The sequence below is a fragment of the Schistocerca gregaria genome, chromosome 3, assembly GCF_023897955.1.
Source record: "Schistocerca gregaria isolate iqSchGreg1 chromosome 3, iqSchGreg1.2, whole genome shotgun sequence".
In the NCBI taxonomy this organism is placed as follows: domain Eukaryota; kingdom Metazoa; phylum Arthropoda; class Insecta; order Orthoptera; family Acrididae; genus Schistocerca; species Schistocerca gregaria.
Genome location: NC_064922.1, coordinates 587,796,979 through 587,809,455, shown reverse-complemented (window position 1 = coordinate 587,809,455; position 12,477 = coordinate 587,796,979).

The following is a 12,477-nucleotide window of genomic DNA, read 5'->3' as shown; positions in this document are numbered from 1 at the left end:
GGACTGGAATTCGTCAGTAGGAAAAGGGAGAAAGGAAAAACAGTAGGTGAATATGGTTTGGGGCTAAGAAATGAAAGAGGAAGCCTCCTGGTAGAATTTTGCACAGAGCATACCTTAATCATAGCTAACACTTGGTTCAAGAATCATAAAAGAAGGTTGTATACATGGAAAAATCCTGGAGATACTAAAAGGTATCAGATAGATTATATAATGGTAAGACAGAGATTTAGAAATCAGGTTTTAAATTGTAAGAGATTTCCAGGGGCAGATGTGGACTCTGACCACAATCTATTGGTTATGACCTATAGATTAAAACTGAAGAAACTGCAAAAAAGTGGGAATTTAAGGACATGGGATCTGGATAAGCTGAAAGAACCAGAGGTTGTACAGAGTTTCATGGAGAGCATAAGGGAACAGTTGACAGGAATGGGGGAAAGAACCACAGTAGAAGAAGAATGGGTAGCTCTGAGGGATGAAGTGGTGAAGGCAGCAGAGGATAAAGTAGGTAAATGACGAGGACTGCTAGAAATCCTTGGGTAGAACAAGAAATATTGAATTTCATTGATGGAAGGAGAAAATATAAAAATGCAGTAAATGAAGCAGGCAAAAAGGAATACAAACGTCTCAAAAATGAGATCGACAGGAAGTGCAAAATCGCTAAGCAGGGATGGCTAGAGGACAAATGTAAGGATGTAGAAGCTTATCTCACTAGGGGTAAGATAGATACTGCGTACAAGAAAATTAAAGAGACCTTTGGAGAGAAGAGAACCACTTGTATGAATATCAAGAACTCCGATGGCAACCCAATTCTAAGCAAAGAAGGGAAGGCAGAAAGGTGGAAGGAATATGTAGAGGGTTTATACAAGGGCGATGTACTTGAGGACAATATTATGGAAATGGAAGAGGATGTAGACGAAGAAGAAATGGGAGATAAGATACTGCGTGAAGAGTCTGACAGAGCACTGAAAGACCTGAGTTGAAACAAGGCCCCGGGAGTAGACAACATTCCATTAGAACTACTGACGCCTTTAGGAGAGCCAGTCATGACAAAACTCTACCAGCTGGTGAGCAAGATGTATGAGACTGGCGAAATACCCTCAGATTTCAAAAAGAATATAATAATTCCAATCCGAAAGAAAGCAGGTGCTGACAGATGTGAAAATTACCGAACTATCAGTTTAATAAGTCACAGCTGCAAAATACTAACGCGAATTCTTTACAGACGAATGGAAAAACTGGTAGATGCGGACCTCGGGGAGGATCAGTTTGGATTCCGTAGAAATGTTGGGACCCGTGAGGCAATACTGACCTTACGACTTATCTTAGAAGAAAGATTAAGAAAAGGCAAACCTACGTTTCTAGCATTTGTAGACTTGGAAAAAGCATTTGACAATGTTGACTGGAATACTCTCTTTCAAATTCTGAAGGTGGTAGGGGTAAAATACAGGGAGTGAAAGGCTATTTGCAATTTGTACAGAAACCAGATGGCAGTTATAAGAGTCGAGGGGCATGAAAGGGAAGCAGTGGTTGGGAGAGGAGAGAGACAGGGTTGTAGCCTCTCCTCGATGTTATTCAATCTGTATACTGAGCAAGCAGTAAAGGAAGCAAAAGAAAATTTCGGAGTAGGTACTAAAATCCATGGAGAAGTAATAAGAACTTTGAGGTTCACCGATGTCATTGTAATTGTGTCAGAGATAGCAAAGACTTGGAAGAGCAGCTGAACGGAAAGGACAGTGTCTTGAAAGGAGGATATAACACGAAAATCAACAAAAGCAAAACGAGCATAATGGAATGTAGTCAAATTAAATCCGGTGATGCTGAGGGAATTAGATTAGGAAATGAGACACTTAAAGTAGTAAAGGAGTTTTGCTATTTAGGAAGTAAAATAACTGATGATGGTCGACGTAGAGAGGAATTATAATGTAGACTGGCAATGACAAGGAAAGCTTTTCTGAAGAAGAGAAATTTGTTAACATCGAATATAGATTTATGTATCAGGAAGTCGTTTCTGAAAGTATTTGTAAGGAGTGTAGCCATGTATGGAAGTGAAACATGGACTATAACTAGTCTGGACAAGTAGAGAATAGAAGCTTTCGAAATGTGGTGCTACAGAAGAATGCTGAAGATAAGGTGGATAGATCACGTAACTAATGAGGAGGTATTGAATAGGATTGGGGAGAAGAGAAGTTTATGGCACAGCTTGACTAGAAGAAGGGATCGGTTTTTAAGACATGTCCTGAGGCATCAAGGGATCACAAATTTAGCATTGGAGGGCAGCGTGGGGGGTAAAAATCGTAGAGGGAGACCAAGAGGTGAATACACTGAGCAGATTCAGAATGAGTAGGTTGCCGTGGGTACTGGGAGATGAAGAAGCTAGCACAGGACAGAGTAGCATGGAGAGTTCCATCAAACCATCCTCAGGACTGAAGACAACAACAACAACAACATCATATTCGTCCGGGCTACCGTCATCGCACGTGCGTCGCTGCTTATTCGCAATAAGATGACTCAATACTTCTGTCTGTTCGACAGTACCTTGTAAGTAGGCTGTTTAGGTTTTTTTTATTGGTGACGCCACGTAGCGCTCTGTATGAAGATCACTGGCTGTGCTGTGTGCAGTCTGTGGCTGTTTGGCATAGTTGTAATACTCGCCATTCTAGTACTGGGCAGCTGGATGTTAACAGCGCGTAGCGTTGCGCAGTTGGAGGTGAGCCGCCAGCAGTTGTGGATGTGGGAAGAGAAATGGCGGAGTTTTGAAATTTGTAAGACTGGATGTCATGAACTGCTATATATATTATGGCTTTTGATCATTATTAAGGTAAATACGTTGTTTGTTCTCTATCGAAATCTTTCATTTGATAACTATGACCAATAGTAGGTAGCGCCTTCCGTAGTTTGTATCTTTTATTTAGCTGGCAGAAGTGGCGCTCGCTGTATTGCAGTAGTTCGAGTAACCAAGATTTTTGTGAGGTAAGTGATTTATGAAGGGTATAGTTTAATGTTAGTCAGGACCATTCTTTTTAGGGATTATTGAAAGTCAGATTCCGTTGCGCTAAAAATATTGTGTGTCAATTTAAGCACAGTCTTGTATAATTTTTCTATTCGCACGTTTCAACCTTTACCAATAAGCGGCGTGAATTCTTCCCAGGAAATCTGTTTTTTATTCTGCACATTCCCAACCGTGGATGGCTCCCCACTCACCAGCACCTGGTTGTCTGCTACTATATCCGCCAGCGTCAGTCTTGGAAACATCCCCTAGGCTGTGGCTGTGACTGTGGCTAAGCCATATCTCCTCAATATCCTTTCTTCCAAGAATGCTAGTATTTCAAGGTTCGCAGAAGAGGTTCTGTGAAGTTTGGAAGGTAGGAGACGAGGTACTGGCAGAATTGAAGCTGTGAGGACTGGTCGTGAATCGTGCTTGGGTAGCTCAATTTGTATAGCACTTGCCCGCGAAAGACAAAGGACACGAGTTCGAGTCTCAGTTCGGCACACAGTTTTAATCTACAGGAAGTTTCGTATCATCGCACACTCCACTGCTCAGTGAAAATCTCATTCTAGAAAGAGAATAGAAGTTTTCGGAATGTGGTGCTACAGACGAATGTTGAAGATTAGATGTGTCGATCCCGTAACTAATGAGGAGGTACTGAATAAAATTGGGAAACAAGAAATTTTTGGCACAACTTGACCAAACCAAGAGCTCGCTTTATAGGACACATTCTGAGGCATCAAGGGATCACCAATTTAGCACTGGTGGGAAAGGGGAAGGGGGGGGGGCCGTAGAAGGAGACCAAAGGATAAGTACAACAAGTAGATTCAAATGGTTGAAATGGCTCTAAGCAATATGGGACTTAACATCTGACGTTATCAGCCCCCTAGACTTAGAACTACTTAAACGTAACTAACCTAAGAACATCACATACATCCATGCCCGAGGCAGAATTCGAACCTGCGACCGTAGCAGCAGCGAGGTTCAGGACTGATACGACTAGAACCGCTCAGCCACAGCGGCCGGCCGAGCAGATTCAGAATGATGTATGTTGCGGTAGTTATTCGGAGACAGACGGGGAAGAAGATGCTCGAACAGGATAGAATAGCATGGAGAACTGCATCACGCCACACTTCGGACTGAAGGCGACAACAACAACGTTGTCACCTGGACAATATATACGTAGTGAAACAAACCTGTCTCCCCACAGACCCCAACAAATTGGATTCTTGCTCAGCGTCTCTCCTCTTATCAGAAAAGACTACCTCAGCTGAGTAAACGGCATTAATATCAACATTGTCTCAACGTCTTTAGATGGTCGTCTCATTGGCCGCCAGAAAGAGTTTGATTAGGGCCAGCAACTGTGCTCCTTCAGTAAGGTCAATATCTCGCATGACATACAAAGCTGTTCGTACTTTCTCATGCTTCCCCCGGAAAGATAATGAGCAGAAACGTACAAGCTTCTGGCAGACATGGACAAACGTGTATAAGTGATGAAGCAGGGCCAAAGTTTACAAATTATGGTGCATACTGAAGCACTCTGAGAAGATTAAAAAGCTGGAAATCTGATTTCATAGAGCCGAGGTGTCAACAATCAGCCACATTCATGGAGCCTTTCTGTGCCCTACGACAGTGATACATTAACAGCAGTTCCAAGGGAGAAAAATCAGGCAAAGGCAATTGACCACAGAATAACCAAAATTCCATGATTCCCATCACGAAAACGAACAAGTAAAAATAATACATTGAATAGCTTAAGGGAAAATTGGGTCAAGTTTACGTCTATCTGAATGGTGGTTATTGTGAATGAGAGTAGCCGTTGAAACTGAGGGCGATAAGTATTATCGGCTGGATTTTCAAGGAATTGTGGTGGCATGTATCTGGAGCTCTTAAATGAAATGGTTGTGACTATAATATTTACCCAGATCGCAGCTTTGTTTCTGTACTTCCAGCAAGGCACCGACACTGAGCCATTTTATTTCTCAGACATCAACTGCTGGTATCGTCGATATGGCTAGACTGATTGACTTTGCAGTCTTTCAGGACAGGGCTTCTCAAACTTTTCCTCCCTCGGAACACTTTGATAATCCTGGTTCTTTGACGTAACACCTTGTTGATTTTGAAGGTTAATAAATATTTTAAAAATAAGAAAAACTTATTTTGTTGAGCGATTACTTCAATTTTAAGTCATTAAGTCATGACTAATTACACAGAAATCACAATAAAAAGAAGAAGAAGAAATAATGTAAAAAAAGCCTTTTTACTAATAGTTTTCTTGAAACACTTATTAACACACAGTTTGGGAAACCCTACTCTAGAGCGATGGCGCTTTGGTGTTTCTTTTGGGACTGTCACTTTTGAGATACCGTCTGTAGGTCTAAGCAAATCACCACGGTCAGTTTATTTTCTTCTCGAAACAGATCCAACCATGCTATGTAATCAGAAGAGCTCACTCCATTACTCAGAACAGTAACCTGACGGCAAGCGCAGTAACAATAACTTTTAAAGACGCAAAATTCGGCACGCTTCCTTGATCTCCATCTGCTAAACTGCTTGATGTGAACAACTGTTAACAGAATGAAATTTTCACTTCGCAGCAGAGTGCACTGATAGGCCGAGCAGTTCTAGACTCTACAGTCTGGAACCGCGCGATCGTTACGATCGCAGGTTCGAATCCTGCCTCGGGCATGGATGTGAGTGATGACTTTAGGTTAGTTAGGTTTAAGTAGCTCTAACTTGTAGAGGAGTGATGACCTCAGAAGTTAAGTCCCATAGTGCTCAGAGCCATTGGAACCATTTTGTACACTGATAGGAAACTTCCTGGAAGATTAATACTGTGTGCCATACCGACTCTCTAGCTCGAGACCTTTGAATTTCGCGGGCAAAAGAAGAGGTACTGGTGGAAGTAGAACAGTGAGGAACGGTCGTGCGTCGTGCTTGGATAGCTCATTTGGTACAGCCCCGCCAGCTACAGGTCCCGAATTAGATTAACGGTCCGACACACGGTCTTAATCTGCCAGGAATCTTCAATAAATGTTAAGTAACTAGAAGTGTGTGATTCACTTCCACCATATGTAATGTACTATATAAATCACTCTTTATTTTAGAGCCACTTTTATTACTTGGAATGTTACTAAATTATTGTACATCTCATCATATTGCCAGAGGTTTTGCTTTTTGCATGTTAATGATTCTTTATTGAGAACCAATGTACTGGGAAAGCAGTAGAGGAAACAAGAGAAAAATTTGGAGTAGGAATTAAAATCTATGGAGAAGAAATGAGAAACTCTGAGGTCTGCCGATTACACTGTAATTTTGCCAGAGACAGCAAAGGACCTGCGAGAGCAGTTAAACGGAATGGACATTGTCTTCAAAGGGGAATATAAGAAGAACATCAAAAAAAGCAAAACGAGGATAATTGAATTTAGTCGCGTTTGTTGTTGCTGACGGAATTAGATTAGGAAATGAGACATTTAAAGTAGTAGATGAGTTTTGCTATTTAGGGAGCAAAATAAGTAATGATGGTCGAAGGGGAGAAGATATAAAATGTAGATTGGCAATGGCAAGAAAAGTGTTTCTGAATAAGAGAAAGTTGTTCACATCGAGTATAGATTTAAGTGTAAGGAAGTCTTTTCTAAAAGTATTTGAATGGAGTGTAGCTATGTGTGGATGTGAAACATGGACGATAAATAGTTTAGACAAGAGAAGAATAGAAGCTTTCGAACTGTGGTGCTACAGAAGAATGCTGAAGATTAGATGGGTAGATCACGTAACGAATGAAGAGGTACTGAATAGAATTGGGGACAAAAGGAATTGCGGCACAACTTGACTAGAAGAAGAGATCGGTTGTGAGGACATGTTCTGAGGCATCAAGGGATCACGAAGTTAGTATTTGAGGGCAGCGTGGAGGGTAAAAATCGTAGAGGGAGACCAAGAGATGAATACACATTCAGAAGGATGTTGGGTGTAGTAGTTACTTGGAGATGAAGAAGCATGTACAGGTCAGAGTAGCATGGAGAGCTGCATCAAACCAGTCTCTGGACTGCAGACCACAACAACAACATTCAGAACAAAGTAGTGAAACTAGTGTGTAGCCTTCTTAGATAGATGACCGTTGTGGCCGTGCGGTTCTAGGCGCTTCAGTCCTGAACCGTGCTGCTGCTACTGTCGCAGGTTCGAATCCTGCCTCGGACATGGGTGTGTGTGATGTCCTTAGGTTAGTTAGGTTTAAGGAGTTCTAAGTCAAGAGGACTGATGATCTCAGATATTAAGTCCCATAGTGCTGAGAACCATTTGAACCTTCTCAGAAATCTTCATTCGTGGTATTTTTACTATCTCCTGTGAAGGTCATAACAGAAGTTTGAAAGCTTTGGGTCTCGTCACTGAGCAGCCGGCTTACTCTAGTTGAAAACAGTGTGTACCATTCCACTTGGTTGGTGCTGCAGTACTCACATCAGGATGATACCTGCGGAGACAACCCAGAAACTCCAGCTGGTCCTCACTTGACGGCAGCACACGGTAGACACGTTAGTCGTCGTAGCGCACCCTCTCTCCAGCTGTCAGCACCATACCAGCCGCCAGGCACCCTGGTGGAACTGAAAACCAGAAGCATACGTGCAGGGTGGTCGATCCTTACTATGCAGCATATACAGTCTGATCAGAACTATCCGGACACCCCAACCCTTGTAATTCAGAATTGACCACTAGATGTCATGGGAGTCGAAACCACCAGGATAAAAGGAAACTGGTTATACAGCCAGTAGAGAAGCAATAACAACAGGAGGGCTCAGTGACTTAGAACATTGGATGTCACCTCAGTAGCGATACCCATAAGGACACCTCAGCCCTTCTAAACCTGCTTATGACGACTGTTGATGAAGAGATCGTGAAGCGAAAACGCGGTATAAAAACCGCAACTAAACCAAAGTACTGTCGGACAGGGGTCGCCGAGCATAGGGGAGTGCTGATATAAAAACAGCATGAAATCAGCGGAAGCGAATAACTCTTGAGTTTTAGAGTTCTATCTGCAATCCAGCTAGCACAAGGAGTGAGTGCAGGTACTCGTTTCTGTGGTTAGTGCTAAGCGACGCTTGAGGAGGTATAAAGAGCGACGCCATTGGACAGTGAATGATAGAAATTGTAGTACCTGAGGAATCACGCTGGACCCTGTGGTAGTCTGATGGAAGGGTCTGAGTTTGGTGAACGCAGTCAGGTTATGCTTTGGCCTGACATACGTAGATAATATGCAAACATTTTCGATCTTTTTCACTTTTGTCTAGGAACAAGTCAGAATATATGTAAGGAGACGAAACTAGATTCTAAACTTTATTAATTTAAAAAAAAAATCGGGGTCTGGATGGCGAAATACTACTTTTGTAGTGGGAATAACAAGCAATAGCGGTCGAGTTTAGGCTTCTTATGCACATCTGACATCATAGATCCACCTATAAGCAATAAGGACTGCGTAGTGTTCTGAGTGCAGTGCTGTGGAAGTCAAGGCCGTTGCGAGAATTTAAACGTGGGCGTAGCGAGAATTTTTATTCCAGTTTCTGCGAGTTTTCATGTCTAATGATAGTGTTAAGCGACAAATTCTACATAAGCAAGCGAGAGAAGTAATTTTCAACACGTACGCGTTCTCTAATCGTAAAGCCCATGTATGCGCGTACCACAGCTATCGCTTGAAACGGGCAACAACGCTATTTCCGACCTTGCATCGACCTGTACGTAACGCCACCGTTTGTGAATCGGACTATAGTCGAAGAAGGCGCGCTCTGTGAATGTAACAACGAAACAGTGTGTAGAAAGCAGTGACAGTATGTAGCAACAAAGGGCGGTGCAGGAGCCAAACACAATAAACGCAAACTTCTTTCAAAGAATTAATTGAGTGATGGACAATGGAGTCTTTGATCTTCATCGCACAGAGAAAAAGGATTTCTAAGACCTTCTATAAATGACTATGGTATGTTTTAAATAGGGGAGCAATAGACTTTTTAATGCGTAATTCTGAAAAAAGAAAGGGAGAGCAACTTTCGTAGCCATATGTGTATCGGTAAGAAACCAGAACTTTATAATATTGTAAGTAGCAAAAGTTAATCACCAACAAAATTTGTGCCTTATGTTTAGGTACTAGATTACTATGTCAATTTATGTTTTAATGACAGGAAAAATAGTGGTACCTATTGATGATTGTTGGTCAACTAATAAATGAAAAGAGTTTTTTAATTATTCGTCACGTTAGTCAAGTGATAATTTGACAACCCTGACAGGATATATATAGGATTTTTTTTCCAAGAAAAGTAGTGGGGACTCGGCACCTTGAGAGATAGTGCTCGGAGAGAATACATTTAAAATATAGCTCCTGTTTTCTTACTACTACAGTATCTACATGTCCATACTCTGCCAGCCACCGTAAGGAGCGTAGCGGAGGGTATGCTGTTCCACTACATGTCGTTTCTCGCCGTGCGGAGTGGCCGCGCCGTTGGGCGCGCCGTGTCACGGACTGCGCGGCTCCTCCCGCAGGAGCTTCGAGTCCTCCCTCGGGCATGGGGGTGTTTTTGTGTTGTCCTTAGCATCAGTTGGTTTAAGTAAGTCTAGGAACCGATGACCTTGGCAGTTTTGTCCCTCAGGAATTCAAACACATCTGAACATTTTAACATTTCTCCTGCCGGCCGCGCTGGTCTAGCGGTTCTAGGCGCTCAGTCCGGAACCGCGCGACTGCTACGGTCGCAGGTTCGAATCGTGCCTTGGGCATGGATGTGTGTGATGTCCTTAGGTTTAAGTAGTTCTAAGTTCTAGGGGACTGATGACCACAGATGTTAAGTCCCATAGTGCTCAGAGCCATTTGAACCATTTTCAACATTTCTTCTCCAGTTGCAAATAGAACGAGGGAAAAACGACAGTCTGCACGCCTCCATATGAGCTCTAATTTCTCATATATGATCTTCGTGGTCCTTGCGCGTGATGTAGTTGGCGGTAGCAGAATCGTTCGGCATTCAGCTTCAAATGCTGGTTCTCTAAATTTTCTCAATAGTGTTTCCCGAAAGGGACGCCACCCTCCCTCCAGGGATTACTATTTGATTTCCCGAAGCGTCTCTGTAATACTTACGTTTTGTTCGAAGCTACCGGTAACAAATCTAGCAGCTCTCGTCTGAATTGCTTCGATGTCTTCCTTCATTCCGAACCAGTACGGATCCCAAGCACTCTAGCAGTACCCAAGAATAGGTTCCACCAGCGTCCTACATGCGGTCTCTTTTAACAGGTGAACCACAGTCTCCTAAAATTCTGCCAATAAACCAGCGTCGACCATTTTCCTTCCCTACCTCAGTTTTCACATGCCCGTTGCCCCTCATACCGCTTTGTAACGTTACGCCTAGGTACTTGAACGACTTAACTGTATCGAGCTGGACACTATTAATACTGCATCCGAACGTTACAGGCTAGTTTTTCCTAGTCATCCGTATTAACTTACATTTTTCAACGTTTAGGGCTAGCTGCTATTCATAAAAACTGGAAATTTTGCCTAAGTCGACCTGTATCCTCCAATAGTCACTCAACTTCGACACCTTGCTGGACACCACGCACGCCATTATCAGCACACTGCTGCCCACCCTGACCGCCAAACCATACATACATATGGAGAACAACAGTGGTCCTATCACACTTCCCTGAGGCACTCCTGATGATACCTTTTTCTCTGATGATTATTCGCCGTCGAGGAAAATATACTGGGTTCTATTATTTAAGATGTCCTCAAGTGACTCACATCTCTGTGAACTTATTTCATTTGCTCATACCTTTGTTAACTGCCTGTAGTGGGGCACTGTGTCAAATGCTTTCGAGAAATCTAGAAATGTGTAATCGGTTTGTTGTCTTTCATCCCAAGCAAACCGGCAAAATACGGTATCAAGGTATGAACTGTGTGTGTCAGTAAATCTTCGTGCGTACTGAAAGCACAAATTTAAAAAGGAAAGAAGAGTGGAGCGGCACCAGAAAAAAATTAGGGAATGAGAGAAGTTGCTGATTATACCTCTCGTTTGCGGGGTCAGAAAGAAACACATGACATTTCATACAATTTTATGCTGCAGCTCCTGAAAAGGGAACTGACAACGTTGGGAACCATACCTAAAAATAAGCCAGAGCTTTCACAAAATCTGACCAACAAACAGGTTCAAACCCCTTCAATTTACATCACAAATGACGCTACGGTGGTCAATCATATTTCTAAGAGAAATAACGATGTTGTACTAATGACCACTCTCCACCACAGTGGTGAAATATGTGACACTGCTGATAAGAAGCCTTAAATGATTTTAGATTATAATTCAACCAAAGGGGCTGCAGACACACTTGATCATCTGACAGGTACATATACATGCAAACGAAAAACCAATAAATGGCCCATGATAGTTTTCTACAATATTCTTGGTGTTGCTACTTATAACGTATATGTCTTGTAGAGTTCGATGAACCTAACCATAACGCAAAAAAGTTGAATAGAAGGAAAATATTTTTGGACTAATTTGGAAAGTCACTGGTTGCAGAGCACATGGCATCAAGGAAGCATTTTCCAAGAACAGAAGATTCTTTGGGAATGCTCAGGAGCATTCAAGACCCTGAAGGGGTGGTAGATGTGGCTAAATTAGTAACAACAAGAAACTTTACTAAACGTGCATGCTGTAAGTTCTGTCGATCATGCAATGACAATAAAACAAACATGTTGTGTGCAAAGTGTAGTAAACATGTATGCAAAACACATGTCATCTACTTGTGTCCAAACTGCAGTGAGTAAGAAGGAAGGAATGTGACACAGGCAGGCAGACAGATGGTTGTTAAGAATGACATTTGTTGGAAGTGTCTGTTGTTTGTAATAAACCCTGCATGAAAATTAAGATTGGGAGAGGACAATTTACTCTCTCATCTATTTTTCATATACGGAAAATTATCAAAGTTTTTGTTACAGCCTTGCGTATCTTGAGCGAAAGTTAATGGCCTGAGCAGACATTGAAGGAGCCTGGTAGGATGCAAATAGCATGAGGTACTTTTATGATTCTTAGTTTGTAGAAATGGCATGTTGGGAGTTGGAACCAACTGGTGGCGAGCCCATCGCCCAGTAAATCTTGCCAGACAGGCCCATACACATGCAGGGCAGACAGAGCGGCCCCTAATAGAGACAGGTCTCCAGCAGGACAATGCCGCTATACCTGTACTGGCACTAGCTGCAGGCTGGGCTGGGGGCGACGAACTGAAGGGATGTGTCTTCACAGTAGAGTCGTAAACCAGGCATTGTGTGCAGAGTCGCAAGTAATAAAAATTTACATGTTTTTGTGTTTGCCGATACTGCAAATAGGCCTGTGACCCATTTCCATCGGCCACGTCAGTTGAATAAGAAACTCCGGCGTTTGAGAAACGCTTAGGAATAGAATCTTTATTGTGTCTCATAGCTAGGACTAACATACTCCAAGGCACAGGTGATTTAGATAAAGATCTTTAAG